This window comes from Larimichthys crocea, chromosome III (genome assembly GCF_000972845.2).
Source record: "Larimichthys crocea isolate SSNF chromosome III, L_crocea_2.0, whole genome shotgun sequence".
NCBI classification, from domain to species: Eukaryota; Metazoa; Chordata; class Actinopteri; family Sciaenidae; genus Larimichthys; species Larimichthys crocea.
The window spans coordinates 33,025,179-33,048,900 of NC_040013.1; the positions used below are offsets into that span (position 1 = coordinate 33,025,179).

Consider the following 23,722-nt stretch of genomic DNA (forward strand, 5'->3'; position numbering starts at 1 on the left):
ATCGGGATGACACAGTCCATGCATCTTTAATGATTTGCAAAGGAAATAAGGTGTATCGTTGTTGGTCGTTTACTTTTACATTAGCACTTGTTATTTAAAGCAGCATTGCGGGGAAGATATTCGATACAGATTTCTTTTTTCTTTTTTGCATTTGATGTGGTGAAATCAATTAACCATAAGACGAGAAGCAAAAGAATTAATCGTGTGTGTGTGGGGTGGGTTTATTTTGTAGTAAATCCACATGGAAAGTGCACGTTCATCAGCGGACCCACGAGACACGAGACAACTTTTATTTCCGCTTGTCTGTCAAACTGTCAAACACGAGCGCGAGCGAGGGGTTGTGCTCCCGCTGCTCCGTCATTCAGGAAGTCCAGACCAACTGACAGCACTTCGCAAAGTCACACCGACGTCTTCAGAGTGGGAATAAATGCTGCCGGAGCGAGCGCGCTTCACAGCAACGACGAGTTTGTCCAAAAGGTGAGCGTGTTTTTCTCTCTGTTGTTGTTGTTGTTGTTGTTGTGTCTCTTTAAACTGTTGTTTGCCTCCCCCCCCTCCCCCCCCCCCTCCCCTCTCCTCCTCTCACCTCCCCCCCCCCTCTCTCTCCCCATTAACGGTTAACAGCTCGTGCTAGCCTCTCGCGCTCTCGAGCTGAAATGACACTTCCTCTTGTCTCAGCGGCTAAAGCTATTGTAGCTAAACGCCAAAGGAAAAAAAAAAAAAACATGAGCAAAAGTGGATACAAATAAGTGGCGGTGCTTATGGGTTTGCAACCTGAAGTTGTAAATGACCACCATCGCCTGTTTTCGACGTTGTCAGGCTTGTTTGTTTCAACGCCACTCCACTCAGAGGTTCAGAGAGAGAGAGAGCAGCATCAGCTCGCCGGGGTTAAGTGCGTAGGTTTGCTTATTTTATTTTTATTTTTCTTGAGCGAAGTGCATGTTTGTTGATTGGTTGTGTTTCTGCACCTGCTTCAAATCTACGCTGATATTTTTTTTTTTTTTTTTTTTTTGGAGACTTACGTTGTGAACTGACGGGGAAGACGCTTTGCTGGTTTGGTTTGTCCCTCAGGGGGTGAGTATGGAGAGCAAAAAACGGATGACAGGTTGTAGCTAATGAAGTGTACAGTTGAGAAGAGAGAGGGTTGGAGCAGACCAAGCGGCTGGACGCTATGTAAACTTATCTTAGGTGTTTTTTTTAGCATTGTCACGCAATGTGGGCCAGTCTGCGCGAGTGTGCGCGTGTGTGTCACATCTAAAAAAAAAACGACTGTGGTATCTTCCATTGCATCCTACATCATTGTTGTGAGTGAGATTTTACTATCAACGCACACAGTCACAATGGCTCTCGGTTGAGACGGTGTGAACGTCCACTACACATGACCCGAGCCACATTTTACTACACGTACTACGTCTCCGCGCTCGTTGACAAATCGAGCATCATCCGCGTGATTGACACTTTTGTTTTTACGATTACGATTGTGAGGCTTGCATTCATTTAATGCAAAGATGTGTAAACATAATATATGATTCCATATACATGCTACAACAGCTCACCACCTGCATGCATGGCATTGCTTGGTTAAAAGTAAATGTAGGCTAACATGACGCGCTCGAAATGGCAGATGCAGATAGCAAGCTGAGCACCAAAACCCAAGCTGACCCAACATGATGTCATCTCTGGTGTGTGTGTGTATAGCGCATGAGTGAGAGGCAACAGACCCCTGTCTTCACTGCTAAACTTGTAAAGATATATTTAAAAAAAAAAAACATTCAATCTCTTATCACACCTGGATGTTATTTAAACCACTTCATAGTAGGTTCTGACTTCTTCTACTCAGAGGTGCACAGAAGAAGAGCGGGGATTGGATGAAATGATTTCTCACACATTTGTTTTGCAGAATAGAGTTTGCTCGTCTTGAGATAATGCCGAGTAAGCGGCGTCAAACTGATGCCAGATAATGAAAGTATGATGTTATGAGGATTCGGGCTCTTCTTTGCAATCTTCATGTCACAGTGTCTCCAGTCAAGAGTTTCACTGGGAACGGGACTGTTGTGCAAATCCCCCTCCCTTGTTCACATTACGCATATCTGCCAGCCTCATATGCAACCTATCGGCCATGCAAGCCAGAGAGGGAACAGAAAGTGACACACTTCCTCGTTAGTGCTGGTTATGTAGGGCAGTTCAGACTGTGTCATTTTCAGGTAAATGTTTCACTCATGATATAAATAACACTGTTATGATGTGCTTAATGCTCGTTTTTTTTTTTTTTGTATAGCTGGATCCACGTAAGGTTAGCCATCAGGTAAAAGCTTTTCGTACGTGAGGCACATGCTCAGCAGACTGTTGTTCAGTGTTTTGGATGATTTGTCATGTTCCCCTCTGCTCTCATTTGGCCTTTGGCAAACACTGGATGGCACAAGTCCTTGTATGTAATGTGACAACAAGCTTCCTTTAGACATGCGGAGGCGGCCATAAGCATATTGCTAACAGTCATGTCTTTTTATAGAGCTGTGTGAGAGATTATTGAGGCATTAGCCAGGGGTCTTCTTGTGAATTTGTGTTTTGTGTGTGTGTGCGTGCTGATGGATGCACGGGAAAAAGGACACATCAGCTGCTCTTGACAATTGGCTGATGTGGCTGTCAGAGACAGGGGGTGTGAGCCAGACACGAGGCCATGTTCACACTAAAGACAAGTGCCCACTTTCACACAGTACTAAAAATCAGATTCAATATCAGGTTTGTGTCAAATTGTCTGATTACAATCCAATCCAATTTTATGAGTAGATTTTGTCAGTGCCAGTGGTCATTTTAAATCAGCATAATCAATGCTTCTAAAGCTGCTCTGTGTTCATTTCATTCACAAAAATGGTGTGAAAGAGTGAGAAGAAGACTAGTCCTGCCTTCATAAATGAGCAGGCAAAAGCATTACCAATTTAATGGTGTCAGTAGTCACATTATTATTATTATTATGACGTGTGATCATAGCAGCTCAGTACTGTTCAACATAAAGTTAAAACACCAAAAATGCTTTCCTAAAACAAAGCAGTCCATTACTAATAAAAGGAAAAAAAAGGTCAAGATGATGTGACAATTATACTGCCGGCCACAACAGAGGGTGCTTTGGGACAGTGATCGGCAGAGTGAGAGCAATGTCCTGACAACTACTGGACTGTATGAGTTTGCTGTGCCAAAGCATACCAATAAAAATTAGACTATAAAAGTTAAAAGACTTCTCAGTAAATTGGCAAGCCATGATATAATGATGATGACATGGTGAACAGAATTGTATTATTGTTTTTGCCCTACATCTGTTTCAGACATTATTATTTTATCTTATTTTATTTTATTTCTTTTTGTAGAGATTTTCTGTATTTGACGCACATGCATGCCACAGATGTGGCTGAAAGCTCAGTAAAAGCTAGGATGTGATTTGGTCTGACATGACGATCCCAAGGTCAAGAGTAAACTTCTTTAATCAACACAATGCATTTTGTTTTAGTGAAAGATTTGTTTTTCTGTTGTTCTGTTGTACATGAAACCTGCATTGTGTAATCGCTCTGTTGGTGTTCAAAACGAGCAGTCACAGAAAGAGCTAGCGGTGATAGAAAGTTGGCTTCTTATCATTATTGCTACACAGTCCCTGACTGTGTCTGTGCGAGCATAATTCTCAATGTCCAAACAAGGGTTTTTAAAATCTGTAACAAATCTGTAGTGCATGATCAAGATGTGCCATTTTTTTTAGTGGGGGAAAAAAATCTACCGTAGTATGAGTGGAAGGCCAAAATGAAGGTTAAAAAAAGGTGCCTTTTCAAATCTTGCCAGCTTAGTGTGGGCATGGACTGATGCTGGGAGGTTTTAACCCCTCGAAGCAGGCTTAATACATGCCATGCTCTGTCGAGGGGTTTGGTTTTCTGTGTGTGAATAAAGTTTAAAATATAAAGCAGAACAGGAGGTGGGTTCCTCTCCTCACCAACTCTTTACCCCCAAAAAACTTTGAGGAGGGCAGTAGCTACAGTACGTTCACAACAGAATTTATAATGGCAACTTTTTGTACCAAATTCATTTAATCTGAATAGTAATCAGTGGATTTGTTTGTGGAGGCCGAGGCAGTAAATCCACGAAAAGCTTTCAGATTGCGTAGCAAGACAGCAAATCTGCATGGTATAGAACAGTAGGAAGGTCATAGACCAGATTCAAACCCACATGATTGCATGTACTCAATATGCTGCAGACTGTTTGATGAGAGAATCTGTCCTTGTGGGGCTGTAAATTCTTACATTAACTTTACAAAGAGGAAATGGACCCAATAAAATCTCAATCTCTACTCTGCAGTCACAAACACTTCTTGTTCTGCAGCTCATTGTTATTTACTGAAGGCTCCAGCAGTTTATGTACATGTAAACAGATTACATTAGTTACAGTTGTCGGAGTGACCTCTACAGTATGCTGATTTTAGCTTTTGCTTCACAGCTCTTCTAATGTGTTGCAGTGTCTAAGCAATCTCTTTCAGACTCAAATGGATCCTGATTTGTCTAATTTAAGAACAACCAGAAGGCATTCACACAGGCTTTGGCCTTACAGAACCTGGGTCTATTTTAATTAGCACCAAAAACAGACCTTTGGACAGCCCCTTTGTCTTACTATGATCTAGTAAGTAAGTATGCCTCACCAGAGTCTGTGACACCTCCCTCCCTCTCCCTCCTTTTCTCTGGGGTCATGTGGATGTCAAAGTTAACAAGTTTACCTGCTCCGCTGTCGAAGAACCATGACAGGCCCACTGGTAGGCCCATATGTCTTATGGCTTGCCACCAAGACTGTAATGAGTTTACTGTCTGTGTGCTAGGTTGGCTCCACATATGTGTTAGACAGCCATTATGGTATTTTCCCTGAAGTTGAAACCCTCAGCGCCTGGGAAGAACGTCTTCTTGGCAGATTTTGTCTTGTATCCAGGGCCACCTGTTGAAAGCACCAGTGAAAATTGTACATTTCTCCTCCCTGCTGACCAACCCATCTCATTTCACAATGAAAGTGATGAACTTTTCTCCACTTTTAATGTGACGTAAGGTTGACTTTTGAAAAATATATTAGAGAATTGTCAGTTTAGCCGGTGCTACAGCAGTTTGGTGGTTTATGCCATGGTAGCAGAGCGCATCAAATATTAAAGCCCTGCTGTCAGGCTTAATGTTCTGCAGTGATCTGGTTTAGCATGTCTAATATAGGAATGCTGTCTCAGATGACAAGGAGAATTATGCCCTCCCTACCCCCACTTCTCCTCTACGAGCAGATGTGTTATCATGTACTGCTTTTAATGGTGATTTCAAAAGACAGCAAGACTCTGCACCACTGCAAGATCATGGTCTTCTGAAGCCAGCAAGAGAAAGAACCAACACAGATATGTGGTAACAGGATTAATCTACAGTAGCACTAGTACTGTATTTAATTACATCATCATGAGGACTGCATGCCCATGTTCAGAGCGGACGTCCCTAAGCCTTCTTCTGGTGGACATCGGGGCAGAGTTTGTAGCCAAGACAGACTCAACCACATATCTTCTCAATTTAATTGAATGTGCGTGTTCGTAAAAAGACAACATTATAATCCATCTGGTGGTCCATGTCTATGAAGCCCCAAAAGTCCAAGTCACACTTAGAACCTCTTTCATCTGCATTCTGTATTTGAAAGAAATCGTGTCTTTGCACCACTGACTGTGATAGCAGTCGCAGAGAAAAATGTGAGATGGATCTAGTCCTGGCCCAGCAGCTGGTGCAGACCTGAGTCATGGCCTTGGTCTACTGAAAGCTGTCTCGGAGGGGAGGAAGTCACGGCCCAACAGATGTCTCATCAACAAATGCCTCCCTAGCGAGTGTGCCACTTCTGTTGTTCACTCGCCACCTTGCACTCCTGAAAATTGTCTTTGTCTGACCAAACGGTTTAGATCTTTGGTGAACGGTAGGATCCAGATGTCACCCATTGACAGTTTCACAAATAACAAATTAAAATACATTTAGTATGAATAATAATAATGTATCGTAAATGTAGGCTTGTGCCTGGAGGCAAATACCAGCTTTTGTTCACCTGGCGGGTTTAATCTTTTTTTTCACACCTTTCACAGGCTCCGCGTTAGCCTGACATCTGGTTTAACTTGTTTACTGCACAAAATACTGATATGTTATATAGTGAAATGCAGAACAGATTGGTTGTTAAATACGTCATTCTTTCTTGTGCATTACATAGACTGTTCTTCCCCTTGTTTTCCTTTTCAAGCATACTAAACCCTCTGTCATAAGAGAGGCATTTTGGCAAGTCGGCCTCACTGGGTGTGGGAGGTTAGCATGAGCGACTTGATTACAGCCCTTCATTAGAAGCGCGCCTCCAATCCTCTGGCGAGGTTGCAGCTGTGACCATGGGTTTGCCCCTCCACCCCCCTCTTTTCAACCCCCATTATGTCCGGCTACATCTGTCTCCAGCTCTCCTGTGAAATCTGCAAACCTCTCTCTGCTATTCCATGACTAGGCCAAGTTGAAGTGCCGGGGAATCATGGCTGCAGCCATCATCATCATCACCCAACGAGACCTCACCATTGCTGATGGCTGACTTGTCTTATCACTGCCTACCACCACTCCTCCTGGGCCTAGGGCTTAATTTAGCTCGGCAGAAAGGGCTTAGGCAGGGGTATTTTTAGAACTACATGGTTCACTGTAATAGGGTCTTTTAAAAAATTGAAAGTGTCATGTCACAGGCCTACAATTTGCGTCTGTTCTGCTGACTCTCCTCGGCATGCAACTGGCTGGGAGAACTGTTAGCTGCTAGCTTAGCAGAGCGGGGCATGTCAGCAAGGCTTAGGATGCATAATTGTGATGAACACATTTGCTGATCTGAGTGGGGGTGAAGTAATACACTGCACCGCACTGGTCTATTTTGGGTGCTTCCTTTGCCTGCCCAAAGTGCTTTTGTGTCTCACAGTTCTACATCATAATTTCCACATGTCGTTGCAGGGTGCGATTCACTGGTGTGTCGGTTGAGCGCCTCTATGGCGGCTCAACAGTGGGCACTCTGGCCAGTGTTGGTATTATTTAATGACGGTTGATAATCTTTGGTTTCATGTTGATGATTGGGTGAAGATTGCCATGAACCTTTTTGGTGTGACTTCCACAGAACCTGATGTAAATGCTTCATAACTCCTCATTTGTTGTGCTAGCAGACCCCACCCCCCCAGTCCCAAGAGAAACTAGGCTTCTGCCCAAGCTCGGCGCAACCCTAATGCTGTGCCTGGACAGCCTCCATTGGGTCAAGTGGAGATTTGCCTCTGAATCTGGGGGAGATTTTGTTGTGCTCTCATCAGCGAGCACTGAATCAGGTTAAATGTGTGTTTTAATTTATTATTTTTCAGTGATGTCTGTGTCTCAATATGGAATATGTTTATTGCAGGATTCCCCACCCATAATTCAAAGTTCAAGACTAACAAGTTACGGAGGTTAGACTTTCTGTTGCCAACTGAGCTTTAGCTAACCCCTGATTCATCAGACTGAATGTGAATGGTGCGTCATATTGCACGAGGGAACATAGGAGTAGGAAAAAGAAGGCAATGAGAGCCAAAGCAAGTACTTCTGCCACCCTTGCTCAATAGTCCATGTTGGATAGCTTTGTGTGCCTTTGTGAACCTAGAGCGCCTGAGGTTGAATTGAACAATTGTCCAATAAACTGTGACTTGGAGGAAAGTCAGTCAGTCAGTCAGTCTGTCAGCAACCGCCCTGCTACTTCCCGCACTCATTCTTGCTTTCGTTTCCTCTCTCACTTGCGTGTGTACGCACACACACACACACACACACACACACACACACACACAATCTGTCGTCATACACACAAACACAAATGAACCAGATGTGCAGCACTGCAAAGCTGGGAGGCCACGAACCCTAGGATAATTGCAGGGATGATATAGTCCCAGAAGGCAAATGAGGAAATGGTTAAATTATCAGGGCATGAGGGCATCAAAGAAGCCAGTGCAATCACACACCCTTCCTGGCTTTCATAGACAGCAAATTCATGACCTGTGTCCAGCTATTGTTTCCTGGTGTGATACAGGGGCCATGACAGATAGGAAAGCCTATTGTACACTGTTAACCAATTCACAGTGAAGGAGCAGGAAGCAGGCCAATATTACTATCAGGTAGATATCACAACTCAAGTTACTGTTCTCAGCAATAATCACAGGCTGGATGTTATTGCTGATACACTTTGTGAGCACTGTAACACACAGGATAATTAAGCAGTCATTCATTGATTAGCTTTTAAACTGTTGATTGCATCTAAGTCTGGAGGGACAATGTGAATTAAGAGTTTTCAGTCATACAGTAGTATCAGATAGTCCTTTGCATTCAAGGAAAATGAAAGAAGCTGGGCCTGAATATTGATATGTCCCCACACATGACATTTATAAGTCAGGATAATAAGTGTGTTTATAAATCAAAGGTCCCTGTTTATTAATGTGTGTCCATTTTACCCGAACAAATGTTTGCAATATAAAGATTTATCCACTTTAATTATCGATTGGCAACACACACAGGACTAAGGGGGTTTTGGTAGACTAAAGGGGTCATGACGTGATTCGTGTGTACTTGTGAGATCACACTGCACAACATAAGTGGAGGCTGTAGTGATAGTGAAAATTTCCTGGAAGGAGCTAGCAACTCTCCAATCCCCTTTCCCAAAGAGACAGGGTGTGAGGGAAGGAATTAATAGATCCCACAAGGAACAGCAAGCCTGACCCAGCAGCCAACGTTAGAAATTAATGGAAAACAGCAGAATGAGTAAAGAACAGGCAGCAGGGTGTTCTAGTTGTTTGATTGACACTGTCCTTTTAAATATAAAACCTGGGTAGTCCCTGTAACATCTATATTTCAGTGTGTCTTGAAGTGAGAAAATTAACCCCTCAGCCAGTAAAAGTGAGCTGAATTCCCTCGACAATGATACCAGGCAGGAAAGTACACAGAGTTTAGCCATACGCAAAGTTATGGTTATGAGAATATTCGATATAAGCTAGTCTATCAGATCCAAATTGATCAATGGAAAGGATATTGGCAACTATTTTGAAAAGCATTATGAAAACTTGGTTCAAATTCCTTAGTAAAAAAACATATTTGTGATTGTTGGTCAGGCAATACAAAATGCTCTCAGAACTTATGACCACATTGTTTTTCACAATTACACTGTGGAGAATAACCAATGAATGGCAAATAAATCAATAATGAAAATAAATGTCAGTTGTGGCCCTGTTGAAGATTAACACACACACTGTACTGCAGTGAAGACAGAAAGCTATAGATTTTCCTGTCTTTTGTGACTGAGGTTTGGTGTAAGAAGATTATGTTTATTTAAATCTGGGACATTCTCATGGACATACTGTATAGGGCAGACTTAACTCAAGTCGTGCTGCAGGCTGGTTGTGCACTGGGGGAGATGCAGTTTTTTTTTTTTTCGAGTAGATTCATAAACAAAACTCATCAATACATCTGTGCCTCGAGTTTAAAAGACCCAAGGCTTTAGCTAAGAACCAAGGGTTTAGCTACCGTTGGTATATCGATGGACATTGATTCTCTTTATGTAATTGACCTGACCATCACAGCTGTAACTCGCATAGTACACACGCATGCACACACACACACACACACACACACACACACACTAAGCATGAGATTAGCAAAGACGTAATTTAGTATAGTCACTTGTATTAAACCACTACTATAATGTTGGTTAAGCCATTTGTGTGGGTAAAATCTATCCTCCACAGGGCAGATATTTTATTTTTGACTCCCCCTCTCTTTGTGCGTGTGTGTGCGTGCGTGTGTGTGTGTGTGTGTGTGTGTCAAACAGGCTTGGATGAATCAGTACAGATCTAAAAGGGAGAGGAGGAAGGCTAAGTTTTGAGCCTGAATTAATTCCCAAACTAATTGCAGACGGACTTTACAGGGGATGAAAAGCTGAAATTCTAAGTCCTAAAACCCATGGGCCCGCTCTCACTCTGTGTAAACTCCAGTGATGATGTACATAATTTATACTGTCAGTGTATATTTGAAAAAGAAGAGGAAGAGGCAAAGCACAAGGGAAATGACTCAGTGGCCTAGATGCATGTTTCCTTTTTGGGGTTTCCTCTGCTTGATTTCCTCCCCATGTCTTTCTCTTTCATTTTTGGTGATCATTCTCTCTCTCTCTCTTTTTTTTTTTATAAGGTAGAGGTGGATTGAAAGGTTGTAGGTTAGCATGCTCCTGCTACATTGCATCTATTGCGGTGTAGTAGCCAGATTCATTAAATTAGCCATCACATTACAGGCACTTGTCAAGTGCTATATAAATTTAAGCCCATCTCCAAGTGTTATGCTGTGATAGATAGAAGTCATTTCTGTGTTGTCTTTGACAGTACTCTTGGGAATTGTGTCATGTTAGCGTTCAGTGAGCAACAAGAAATTTGCGGTGGTTCCCCGGACCAAACAAACGCCCATTTTTGTTTTTTTTGTTTTTTCTCTTCACAGTCATTTAAAAGCCACAGGCTCCTTGAGAAAATGGCTCCCTGTGATACACTGGTGGTTGCATTTTTATCCAGTCTATTATGAAGCTGCCAGCTCTGGGAGTCCTAGCCATAAATGTATAACCGTGAATCACAACATCCCCTGACATCCCACAAGGCCCTGGCGAATGACTGTATGACATCATTGTTTTCTCTCCAAGAACACGGCCTTCAAGAAAGTCAGAGAGGGCGTCTCGTCCACCTAGCATAGGCCTGTTAAAAGGAGTTCACAGAGCTGGTAGATTTAGCGTAGACTCATGTTCAGTGCTTTGGCGATGAGGGGAAACCTGATTTGTTCACCTGATCTGGGAAAGGTGGACACGTGCACAGACATCAGCAGCAGCTTGTGACTCTGCCATTCATGGCACTGGAGCACCACTCACACTCCAGCTAATGGCAGCTCAACATGCCTGTTAATTTGAGTCTCTTTAATATTTCATTCTGAATAATTTCTCTTTTGCAGTGCTTTCAGTAGAGAACATGCAATAGGCCTCTATTAATCTTTCTGCATTTCTGCCGCTCTTGATTGGAAAATCCTGTTGGGCTTTAGAGTAGCACTTCACTCTATGCTTAGCTCTCTGTACACACACAAACACACGCATGGTGCTGAAACCAGATCAGCTGGTGTGTACTTCCACGAGTAGAAGTCTCTCTGTCTGTGTGTGTGTCCATGCACACTGCTGATTAAATGACTGTAGCACTCCATGCAATGATTACATGCATTCTCCTTGTATGTGTGCAGCCATGTACGTGTGCAGGGGCCTATGTGTGTTTGCACGTTTTCTCTCATAACACTCAAGCTCTCTGGTACTCTCATGCATTTTGCATGGCCTTGTGGGAAAGCAGAATGGGGCTACAGCAGCAGGATGACTCACTATGTACCCGGTGTAGGCATTTGACCACAGGCACTTGTTACTGTGGTGTCAGGGACACAGCTAGGACTCTTCTCAGCACGAGTCTCCTCTAAGATACACATGCAAAGAGTTCTTGAGTCATTGAAGGGCCGAACAGTTGGTGTGAGGGCTAAAGCTTCAGCCACGACACAGTGGGAGCAAATCATAGTTAATCTATTGGATGTCGTGTGGCCTTGATGTCAAACAGCCCCAGACTGATCACTCTCACTGCTACGCTGTCTGCCACACTTTTATAAGCTCAAGTATGCGTGCACGCACCTGAATGTTTGTTTATAGTTGCACAAAACATGCAGTTGCTTTCACCATTGTGTGCCTTAGTGCATTTGCACATTGTGTTTTTTTGTTTTCAGCGTCAGGATTTTACCATTTCCTGTGAGCGCACGTGTGATTTCACAGCTATCTTGTGTTTTGGTGTGCAACAGAAGAGTATTTTTGCAGCCACAATGAAAATCAATACATCTGGGAATTGATGGTGTCATAAACAGGCTGAGGGTTATTGCCTTGTCGATATGGTCCATCTCAGCACCAGAGTCCAAGCTGAGCCTGGCTAGATGAGGGCAGTGAGTGTTACACACATTGATGAAAACACCAGTACTTATCGAATAGTCTGCCTTTGGCATTCACACCAGTTTAGCACCAGCAGCAGCCCTGTGTTACCCTGGGTCAATAGAAACTCGTCACCTAAAGGTCGAGACCCCAGTGACCAAACCTAATTGACATTTAGCCTTAACCATTGTCTGTCCTCTTCTCTTCCTTGCCTTTTATAAATCACCAACAAAGGTATAATATAAATGTATATTTTCCTGTAGGGCAGCTGCTTATTTCAATGCAAAATAAATCCCTCAGGTTTTTTCCTTCTCTTACAATTAGTTACCAAACAAATCTCCTCATGCATGTTTACTCCAAACTGGTTTGTCACGTTTTCTCTAAATGTAAACAAATTAAATTTTTATTTAGATCGAATTCCCCTCAAATCATTCTCCAGCTGAGAGAATAATTTGCTTTGTTCACATGACTGTGAAGTTTTTGATTGTGCTGCTGATGTGATGTAAGCATGCATGAGCAGGAGAAATGTCCCAGTGGGAAAATGGTCTAAAAAGTTGAATAATTATGTGTTGTTTTATTTTTGTATTGTTTTTTATTGTAATTGTAGATGCATTTGTCATTATCAGATCCCTACATTGAGACAGTGTTTATTCTTCTGTTGAAAGTGTGTCATAAAGCTGACCTGACAGATTCTCTGTTGAACCCAGTGAGTCCAGGTCAGCATTATGGATTTAATTTGGTGTGTGTGTGTGGGGGGGGCAATGCTTTAAAGATTACACCCTGTTAACCCTCTTACTGACTGGTCTGTAGTCATCCAATCCTGTCATTAACTCCTGATACGGGCTCATTAGCCAGCAGGACCCCCACCTGAACATGCCACAGTAAACATGACAGGGTTGTTTCCACTCAGATTTTTGATGTCTGACTTCTTGATTAAAACAAAAATTTTATGTTTTGTAATGAATATATGAGCTGTAGCAGGTGACGTTGGATGTTGGTGGCTTCTAATTGCAATTAGAAGTGGGCTAAGGATCAGAAGTGTCTTTTTCAGCTAGGACTTTTAGTGTCCTGCTTAGGTCCACAAGCCAAACCGAGTTAAAATAACAGTGTGCAGTCCTAAAATTCTATTTAGGCAAGACGGAGGTAATTCAAAGCCCTTCACACAGCCAAAGAAATGCATTACAATGACATTTACGAACAAATCTGAATAATAACATCTTCCTGGGGTAAAGTTCCTACACTTGCTGCTAAGATGTCACGTTTCAAATCTGTCTCTCACTGAGCAGAAATTTTAAATGGACTGCATGGTTGCGGATGAAATTCTTAAAATTGTCCCTTCTTACAGTAGCACAGATCATACTTAAGTCATACTCTTCCACGTAGGCCATTATGAATTTATACTGACGACGGCGGAATTAGTAGAACGATAATGCAGTGATTATATTTTATGGAAACAACTTTGGACTCTTCCCACAAAGGCCGTCGTCCCTGTTAAGTTCACTACAGTGCCTCTTTGCTGTCTGTCCACTGTGTTGTCATGCTGTGCAGATAATTTGGGCCAGAAGGGAGGCAGTAGTCTAGTTGAGAGTACTTTATTACAAGAGACACTTTGACATGTCAAAGCAGGAAAAGCACATGTATAACTAATAATATTATGATGGCTCTCTTTCATTAAGTGATCCAGTCAGGCATGTCAGTAATCCAGCATGCGCAATACCAGAGAACTGGAGTTGGCACACCTAACTACAGGCCAGTCATTATTAATGTTGTTAATTACGCCTGTGCTTTTCCTGCTATGACAAGTATCTTTTGTGGAAAAACCACTGGAGGTGAAAGGAATGTCTTTGGCACTCAGGGCCAGCCAAACCACTCCCGTAACCAAGCCTAATCTGAGGGACACAAAGTGATTAACTGCATAGAAAAGCAGAAAATTGTTCCTGGGACACACAACATTTGACTTCCTGACCCACAGCTGGAAGCTAAGCTACTGTCTCTCTCACATACATCTGATGAAACGTATGCACTCCTAATCAATCCAGCTGTCTGTTTCCCTTCGTTTTACACGCACAGCCACAGTGATTGTGCATTGGGCTCTGAGCTCCTCCATAATGCGGGTGACCTACACTCAATAGTGTGCAACGCATCCTGTGTAGACACAGACGGAGGGCTGCTGCTCTGCCAACGTGCTACTCACACTATGCCTCCTCTGTAGATAGTGTCATAATGAGCCTTGAGATGATTCACGTGTCATGTTTTTTCATGTATGTATTTAAAATTCTCCTAGGGACAGTGACTCAAGCGTCGCTGTTATGGCGCACACGCACGTGCTCTGCAAATCGCTTCAGATTAATTAAATGCTTTTCGGACATCATTTGCATTAAATCCACCACACGTGCATGTTGGCGTTTGGTCAGTGAGTCAGCTTAGAGGAGGTGGCGCTGGTGGAGTCGTGCTTTTAAAATAATGAACTGGTACTGTGCAGGGCCTACAAGGGTTTTCAAAAATAGAGTTAGACCAAAACGATTGCCCGAGAGAAAAGAAATTACATAAACATCAAACCCCCACATTTGGACATGTGTTCTACTGCAGGCATGTCACGAAAGACACATGGTGCACCGGAAAACTGCCATGATGCAAAAATAAGTGCTCACAAAGTAGTGTGAGTGCAGATATTACCAAACTGTTTTTAGATTTGGATAGATTCACAATTACTTTTATACTGTTAACCCATCGCAGTACATGCGTTATTAGTTAGTCCAAAATGTAGTTTTTAATACGTACAAAACATCTTGGATAGGATCTTTTATGAAATATAATTTAAGAAAAAGGAAACAAATCTTTTTATTTTTTGAGCCGTGGTCCTTTCAAAAATAAAAAACAAAACATAATCAGGATGTAAATGCACAATGTTTTCAACCTTGATCACATTCTTCATTTGGGGGTCATAAAAAGTCAAAAATATTTTAGCCATCTAAATGTGGAATACAGATAGTGGTTTGTGTGTTTTTGTTTGAGATCAAGGTTCAGTCAGTCGACTTCCTTGTCTGTTGCACTTTGTCCGGGTGGTGAATCAGATGCACCCCAGCCTTTTTCCCACTTCCCTTTATTCAGACGACCAATCGAACAATTAATGGCCAACTTGTTCCACCACCTGAGCTATAACGAACCCTTCTATAAACAGTTTAAGATCAGTAACAATCACCGTTAAGTTGGTGGTATAGTAGATTACAGGGTGCGTCAAGTAGACAGACATGTAGCCTTCTCACTTTGAAAGTGAAGCAGCATCTGATTACCCGTTTTGCTTAATTTGCAGCTTCTATAGCAAAAGATGCTGCTCTCCTGCTCCTTAGCTGTCTATGCAGGTGTGTGTGTGTGAACTGTTGATCACTATAACGCTCAGTGAGCAACCGCCTGTTCCTCCTCTCACTTTCTCTGATGTGCAAAATTGTTTGTGAGGGACTGTTGAATAATTCAGCAGCCTGGTGACGGCACTCTGTGACACTGCACTTGGTGTGCCTGCTTGTTGCATTCAGTGTGTGTGTGTGTGTGTGTGTGTGTGTGTGTTTGTATTTATTTAAGGGCGAGGGGTTTGGAAAAAGTCTAGAGATTGATTGTGTGTGTGTGTGGTAGACTGTGTGGGTTTTGGAAAAAAGCAAGACAGTAGACCACACACACCATTGACCATGTTGGGAAAGAAGAAAAAAAAAAAGCTCAGCTGAAAAGGCGCGAGTGCTGATAGTTGCCAGAGACGATGAATGGCTTTTAATAGAGAAAACTCCAGGCTTCAGTCCGGAGGGACGGACACACACACACACTGACCCCTCTTAATTCACGGTATTGCTCTAAAAAGGCTTTCACTGTGAACGAGGGGTGGTCTTTGTGTGCGAGAATGTGTGTGACCAAAATTGTGCATATGTGCGTGAGCCACAGACCATATAAAACACCGGTGTGTGCGTGAAATCACCCAAAGCTTTTCGGAAGAGCTGTTGTGAAGCTCACTGTGGTGGCTCTGGCTGCCGCCATCTTGGCAGTTCTGCCTCCCGGCTAATCCAAAGTTGGGCAAAGATGATCGTTGGTGGAGCTGACTCAGGCTGAGTGAAGCCTGGTTTGCTCAAACAAGCCACCTGGAACAGCACGCACCTTTTTAAATCAAAGACTTTAACAGGTAAATTACATTTAAAAAATCCAGCCTCAGTACAGTTGTCATGAAATTTTAACTATAGAGACGAAAAGCGTTTTTTTGTATGTCCTTAAGAAACAAAGCGATGTGAGCCTAACTACTAATTGAGTAACTTACAAATCATTTCACCTCCAACAGGTTGCATATGTGTGTATGTGTTAGGGATTGTGTTTGGAGTTGAGCTAGTGACAGTGCCATAACATACAACAGTGGAAAGCTCTATAATAAAGAGAGATTATCTTTTCCCCCACAGCCCCTGGCTGCTTCCAAACACATCCCAAATGCCCCTGGGCTAGCTTAATATTGCATAGCTGCCACTTTACACATGGATCCTATATATGGATGTGTGCGAGGGGGGGAAAAAAGCAGTATGAACATATTTCTCACGTCTGAAGGCTTTCATATGTGGTGGTTAGGCGTGTGCTCCTCTACACTAGATAATGCCCTGTAAGTCTGCGTCATTGCAAGTGGTTTATAAACCAATATGGAGATAAGGATTGATATTGACCTAAAGATTTAAGGTGGAAGAGGAGCTGCACTCATGCTTAGTCTAGGAGTGTGAATGATCGGGCTTGGCACCATCAAGAGTTGTATATAGAGGGAAGGGTTGTTGCACCATACACTTTTAACATTGTTGGAAGTGTGGTTTATAGTCACATCTGACCGCTTAACATTTTCCAAATATGTTGGAAGGACTGGATAAAATGATAACTCAGAAAGACTCTGTGCCCGCCCAATGAACATCCACCAGATAAAACACTATAAAGTGTTGTTTTTTCACTTTGACTTGTGGAAGAATTCACTAAACAGGATACAACATGTTGATGTGTGAGCTGTAGAGGTGCAGACAGGCACTTTTTTTTCAGAGAAGAGCAAGCTGTTCCCTGTGTTTAAATGTTGAGGTAAGCTAACCATATACTGGCTTTAGCTTCATATCTAAGGGAGAGTGGTACCAGTCTTCTATCTGGTGACACACATCAGGTCGAATGCCCACTCTGTTGGTGACTACACATGCTGTAGTCTCAGCTCAAGAGTTTTTAACGATTATTCATCAAGAGTCTTGTCTGTCCAAAGACATGATTTGTTCTTTGTGTCCCCCATTGTTAGACTCAGGATCAAAAGGCTGACGAGCTCATCTCAGGTCAGCACTTCATCCCCAGCGTGCTCGAGATGTAGAGGTCGGTAAAAGGTCATTGATGATGAAGTTCAGGAGAACCCAAGTGGGGTAGACACTGAGATGTTTTGGGCTTCAAGGCAACAAAAGGAAATCACTTCACATTAACTAAAGATTTAAAGTTGGCCCAGGGTTTTAAGTTGGTGGATCGGCCACTTATTTGTCTCATATTTGTCCCTCAGTCTAAGAAACACTCACATTTCTGTTGGCATTAGCTTTAAGCTAGTCTGAGAAGGTAAATGTGTGTGTGTGTATGCATGCATATCTCAATAGTGTGTCACTAAGCTCCCGAGATGAGAGCTGCCCTGAAGTCTCCAAATCCTGCATAAGAGAGTATGTGTGAGTGTGTATTCTTCACTCTGTGAAAATGAGTCATAGCTATAAAAATCCACACCATGCCGCCCTGGCAGGATAATCAGGACATAATGTTTAGTTTCTTTCTATCTCGGTGGATTAGTTTATTTTCATCCGGGGAGAATTTTGCGTATTGTGGAATCGCCTCACATTTGGTAGTCTCAGCTTTATTTAAAGCCATATTCCACTAAGGAACGTGTGATTTTAAAGCACACCTACCTCCAGCATGACTCACCAAAAGCCCACCTCAGCCATCATCAGGCACTCTGGGAATCCTCAAATGTTGAAATTGTGAACTTTGAGTCTTGTTGTCATTGATTAAATTCAGGAAGATCTGGGCACAAAGTTACAATGAAGGCATAAAATATTTTAACCACTTTTGTAGTTTGAAGTGTTTCAGGTGCGTACGTTAATTCAGCTTCTCAAGCAGTATTCACATCTACAAGCTCAGTGTTTCCTACAGGATTTTGTGAGTGGGTGGGTGTTGCCCAAGTTAAATGCAAGTGCACTTTGAGAGCAAAACAAGAGGCTGAATATACAAAGAAATTTGTGCTCTTGTAAATAATTGTATGTTGTAGATGAGATATAGATATAAATAAGAGTGACATGGCTAAAACGATATACATTTCATCTACAATACTCTGGCATGCCTGAATACTTGATTGTTATAATTTACTGAGAGATGTGCATCCATATTGCCGAGTATGCCCAGCTAATCAACATATTAATCTCAGTATTTAATCAATAGTCAACAGCAATCCATTTAATTAGCAATTAGGGATGTAACGATGCATCGTGACACGATTAAAAACCGTTTGACAGAAAAAATTAATCGCGATTCTTCGCGAATGCGAGAGAAGTAGGATATGTTCTTTTTCGTCTTTTTTTAAAATTAGAAATAGCTTACGTTATCTTTGTTCAACGTCAGGCGTCAAGTCACGTGACTCACGTCACTACGTAGCTAAAGAGCACAGAACAAGGGAAGACATGGCAATGGTAGAAAATAGCTTTGAAATAGAGGACGCACCAAGCAGTTTGAAATCACCTGTGTGGCGGCATTTTGGATTCCCTATATACACAAATACAACCGTGAGAAATGGACAAACAAAACCAAAACAGCATGTAAACATTGCAAGAGACTGCTAACATATAGCGGCAACACGAGCAACACGCAGCAGCATATCAGCCGCAACCACAGTGAGAAGCAAAGAAATGTTACGCCACCTCGAGAGCAAAAACTCACATTACACCAGTTAACAGCAGTTTATTGTGAGATTTAAGAAAAGAAAGGAGATAGTTCTCATGTATTTTGTTGTTTAAGATGCAAGTTGCACTTCTTTACACAAACTGTTTGAGAGTTTCTGTAAAGAAAGATTTTTTTTTCCCTACAAATGAAAAGATATTTTTATTTGGTCATAATTTGTCTGTAGCACATTTTGATTTTAAAAAATCGTGAAAAAATCGTATCGTGAACAAAAAATCGTGACTCGAGTCAGGAGTTAAGTGTATCGTTACATCCCTATTAGCAATGCATTAGTTAGAGACTAAATAATCATTGTCTTGTTATAAAATCATGTCTTGCATAGTGTGCGGGTGTGGAGGGGGCCTGAAGCTGAAGCAATGGCACAGAGCACAGCGTTGGAGATCTTTTGTGTTATTATGATATTTTTGGTTCATCGTGAGATTAATATCTTGTAATTAGTGGGAAAACATTAGCTAGCTAACTGCTTGTTTATTGACTTTTCTCAGAATTCACCTGGTAGTCATGCAGGAAGTGATGTCATCATGGAGACCTGCAGCTACCAGTTTGTTGGTCAACATTCATGAACTCTTGGAAGACTGCATATGAAAAACTACAACACAAAAGAGGCATGAACTTGGCCAGAGTCTTTCTTGCTACCTGATATCACATCCAGCCTGATGAATTGTTTGGCCAGTCCCTCTGAAAGCTGTTCTATTGGATTGTTTTGCCGAAGAACAGAAATGCAATACAAGGTTGTCGAAACAGTTTGCTCGGCCAAGTTCTGCCTCGGAAATTGACGGCTTGTGACTCAGGATTTATGATTCATATCACAGCGTGTGTCATGTAACAGGAGGAACGGAAAGTAGGAGTTGGTTATCAAGAAATTTATCATTAGCCAGTGCACCAACAAACTTTGTCAGAAAGCCTGTGGTAATACAGTGCCAGGGGTGGTGTAATGTTTGTCTTACTATATTTGTCAAAGCCTGCATTGCCTGACCTTAACCCCACAGGCCTTGGAAGAAATACGAATTTGCTACAACGATACGGCTTCACAAAATTGTCCTCACTCTGAAGGTCTGAATCTCATTCTGTCTCGGAACAACACACACAAATGTTTTCTGTCTCCGTAACTTTGTGCATTTGCTGTTGCTTGTGGGGTATAAAAAGTATGTGGGGAATAAATTAATTTCATCCAGCCAAGCTGTTTTTTAAAAGCTGCTTAAAATTGTTAAAATAAAATTCGTGAAACTTTTCTACCATTAAATAAATTTTTAATTTTGATTCCACGTCGACGTGTCATCTGGTGAAAAATGCCTCTGTCATTACAACTCTACAACCTGTTTGTTGTTGCACTATGTATCTGAGTCACATACTATTGAACTTATTTTGGATTATATTTTGTAGAGAAAATGTCTTCTGCTTTGTCCTCTGATGTCTGTTGACATTTTTCCTGCTGGACAGTAAAGTGACTGCTGTGAACTGTAGTTGCTGCTGTGAGCTCAGAGCACCTAGGCAGTGTTTGTACCAGAGGTGCAAACCAGGAAGAGGTTTTCAGGCCTGGGACATGGGGAATAGAGACAGGGAGTGGAGCCAGAAAACATGGACATTGACATTTTTTTTTATTTATTTAATGTGCCTGCGCGCAGCAGATGTTCATATGTGGTATTCGTAAAACAACATTTATTATAATTCATATACATAGTGGACAATATTATGTCACTGCTCCAAATAGTTTTGGATATATTCCTGGCATGTACAAGGTGTGTTTACACTACTGTAAGATTTATTTTTGTGAAGAAGCTAGAGCTAAAATCATTTGATGATTTAATAATCATTTAAATAATTTGTCAGTTGACAAAAAATGACGAGAAAACGTTGGTGGATTAATTCATAGAGTGAAAATAATTGTTGGGTTTAGCCTCAAAAGTAATATGTACTGTATATTCAGATCAAATCTTTAAAACAAGCGTCCTGAAGCAGGACTACAGTAACAGACACACGCTCAAACACTTAAACCTTTTCCTCAGTCTTTCTCTCTATCGGTCTCTTTCTCTTGTTGGTTGGTCACAAGCGCCGAGCAGGGTGGAATGAGCGAGGAGGAGGAGAAGTGCAGCCACAACTTCACCAGAGGCTCATGCGAGCGCCAGTTTGTGTTATAAATCATTCAGGGACACTCAGAAGGGCCACAATACATTTTTATCCCTCTTCTCTCATCCCTCCATCCTCTCTCTTTTTATTATTGAATTCCTCTGAGCACCCAATCTGCTGCTGGGCACGTTTAGAAAGAGATGGGAGGAGGTTGGGCGGGTGAAACCAATAAGACAAGAGTGCAGGGCGACAATTTGATCAAATGAGAGCTGGTGGAGGCGAAGAAAGAAAGGAGGTGTTTCAGTTTGATGCCACACAGGAATTTAATGTCTCAAAGCAAAGGTCACAGGGTCATTCACATACTGAAAAATGGATCTACTTCCTGATTATCAGGCTGCGTGAGGATGACAGTTGGTTTTATTGTGTGTTGGTGTTGTAAATGGCAGTGTGTAGTTCAGGGTCACTGATAACGCTGGTGATGCCACGCCACCTGCTTGTCCAAACGAAAATCCGCAGTCCAGTATTGACGGCGCTCCGCTGTCAGAGCAGCTCGCTTGGATTTGATGTGTTCTTGTGGGTGTACTGTGTGTGAGATACTGTGTGTGAGATACTGTGTGTGAGATACTGTGTGTGTGTGTGTGTGTGTGTGTGTGTGTGTGTGTGTGTGTGTGTGTGTGTGTGTTTCAAGTAAAGCTAAATATTGAATTTTTGCTTTACTTGTGTGGTATGTATGTAATAACCTATTCTCCTTAGCGGTGACCTTGAACTCATGCATTTCAAACACGGATGTATGTAGACGACTGGATGCAGCATTAGAGGCGGAGCTTCATTCATTCTTTTGGAAGCTAATCAGCAGCACATGAAGCCAAAAATTACTCAGATCTTCCACATACGTTTCTGCGCTGTGTGGCTCATTGAGCATGTGCACTAGATTTCCACCGTCAAGCCGTTAACTTTCAGTTTAGCCCTCTGCTAACTTGGGGGATAGTATTTAATCGTGTGGCTCCGAATGTATCAAATCAAAATCTATCAAAAACAAGTCATATTGCAGCGCTGTGATGAAAAAAAATTATCCACCGTTTTAGAGCTGCTACTTTCACAATGTAAGCTTATGAGAAAAAGTATTTTTCGGCCCACATGACACACACCATTGCTGTCATTACACACTATGTTAAATTTGTTTCAGAGCCCAGCGGTCTTCCTCAGGGCTTGATTTGAAAGAGGATGTGTTCATGTGCAAACAGGAGGTCCTTCCCTTGTGTGAAAGATGTTTATTTTGAGATACCAAATTAATTCTGGGATATACAGTACATTGGGCAGGTTTAAAAAAAACAGCCAATGAGAAGATGGTTCCTGGATCTTAAATTAAGTGATATCAGCATCAAGTATATATGTATTATTTCCACCAGACTCAGAATACATATGTCATGATATTATTATACTATCTTATACTTATTATTATTTATCTTTCTAAGAATTAAACACATTTCAGCAGAACGTTCTTTTGTGGCAGTAATCTTGTTGTCTTCCTGATAAAGTAAGGTATAATATCTGTGGATCCTGGAGTTGTTGAGAGGATAATAACTGACAGTCATTGAAGAGATTTTCATTGGCTGTTAAGTCATTCCACCATCTGCTATTGTGAGGAAATCTGAAAGCTTTTCCTGCGTTTATACTGGAGAACATCTCTGTCCTCTTGCTCCTCCCGTGCTATGAGCTGCAAAGCAACAACCTTTTGTGCTATGAAGCAATAGTGTGATGATAATGGTCTTGTGTTTGGTAGTATCTTAGTAAAAAGGCAAATATAAGAGATGGGAAGACAAACTTTATTTTGGCATTTGCAGAACCTGCCCTTCAGATTATCAAAAAGACATATATAGAGGGTGTCATATAGTCACATTTAGGGCTGCAACTAATAGTGACTTTTTGTTATCGGTCAAGCTGCAATCAGTTATTTTCTCAATTAATCTAATAATTATCAGGTGTATAAAAGTGAATAATGCTGATCACATTTTCTCCAAAGTTTAAATTCTCAAAGGTGCAATTTGCCACACTTACAAATAATTGCAAAACTTAAACATCTTTAGTTAATTTTAATCCAACCATCTAATCTGTTTTCTCCTCTCTCTAACCTCAGGTACGGTATTATTCCAGTCATGAAGAAAGTCGTCAAGACGTCATCTCTGGGCTTAAACTAAAGGAAGAGGAAAGGAGAAAAGGAGCGAGACCGAAGCTAAACATCACCTTTACACATTTCCTACCAGTAGGTGATAGACATTTTGACCCTCTGACACTCTCTGGTCTATTTTTCTATAACAGGACACCTCATCGTGCCCTCTCACGTCAGATTTGTGATTGTTGTTTTTGCCTGTTTTTTTTAAACAAATGTCCTAATTTTATTGCAACTCGAGATCATTGCAAGCCCATCTAAATGAGGTCATCCTGCACTTAATTTTGCTCCATTCTTTGTACAGTGAAGGTATTTGTGTCTATGTGTGTGTCACTGTTGCCGTGTGTCAGTGCTGCAGTTAGACAGCCAGCGGAGGCATCAGCCGACTGTGCTGTAACTGGGTCCCGTTTGCCTCGTAATGTAAGCACGCTGCCCTGCCGGCACGCCGATGTACATAACAGCTAACCAGTCCTCTGTCACACCAAATTA

The 23,722-nt window shown here is 41.8% G+C and overlaps 1 protein-coding gene across 5 annotated transcripts in view; it reads left to right on the plus strand.

Moving 5' to 3' along the window:
* The first annotated feature begins 278 nt into the window (after positions 1–278).
* Positions 279–23,722, plus strand: part of taok3a (TAO kinase 3a) — a 58,969-nt gene continuing 35,525 nt past the window's right edge. Inside the window, exons 1-2 of one of the 5 annotated variants that reach the window (XM_010732965.3) lie at positions 281–477; positions 23,201–23,326. The gene's annotated coding sequence lies outside the window, so the exon portion shown is untranslated. Of the gene's footprint in view, positions 478–631; positions 894–1,013; positions 1,072–23,200; positions 23,327–23,722 lie in introns of those variants that run through there. The other 4 variants (XM_027278191.1, XM_019269626.2, XM_019269625.2 and 1 more) reach the window with 4 other exon arrangements.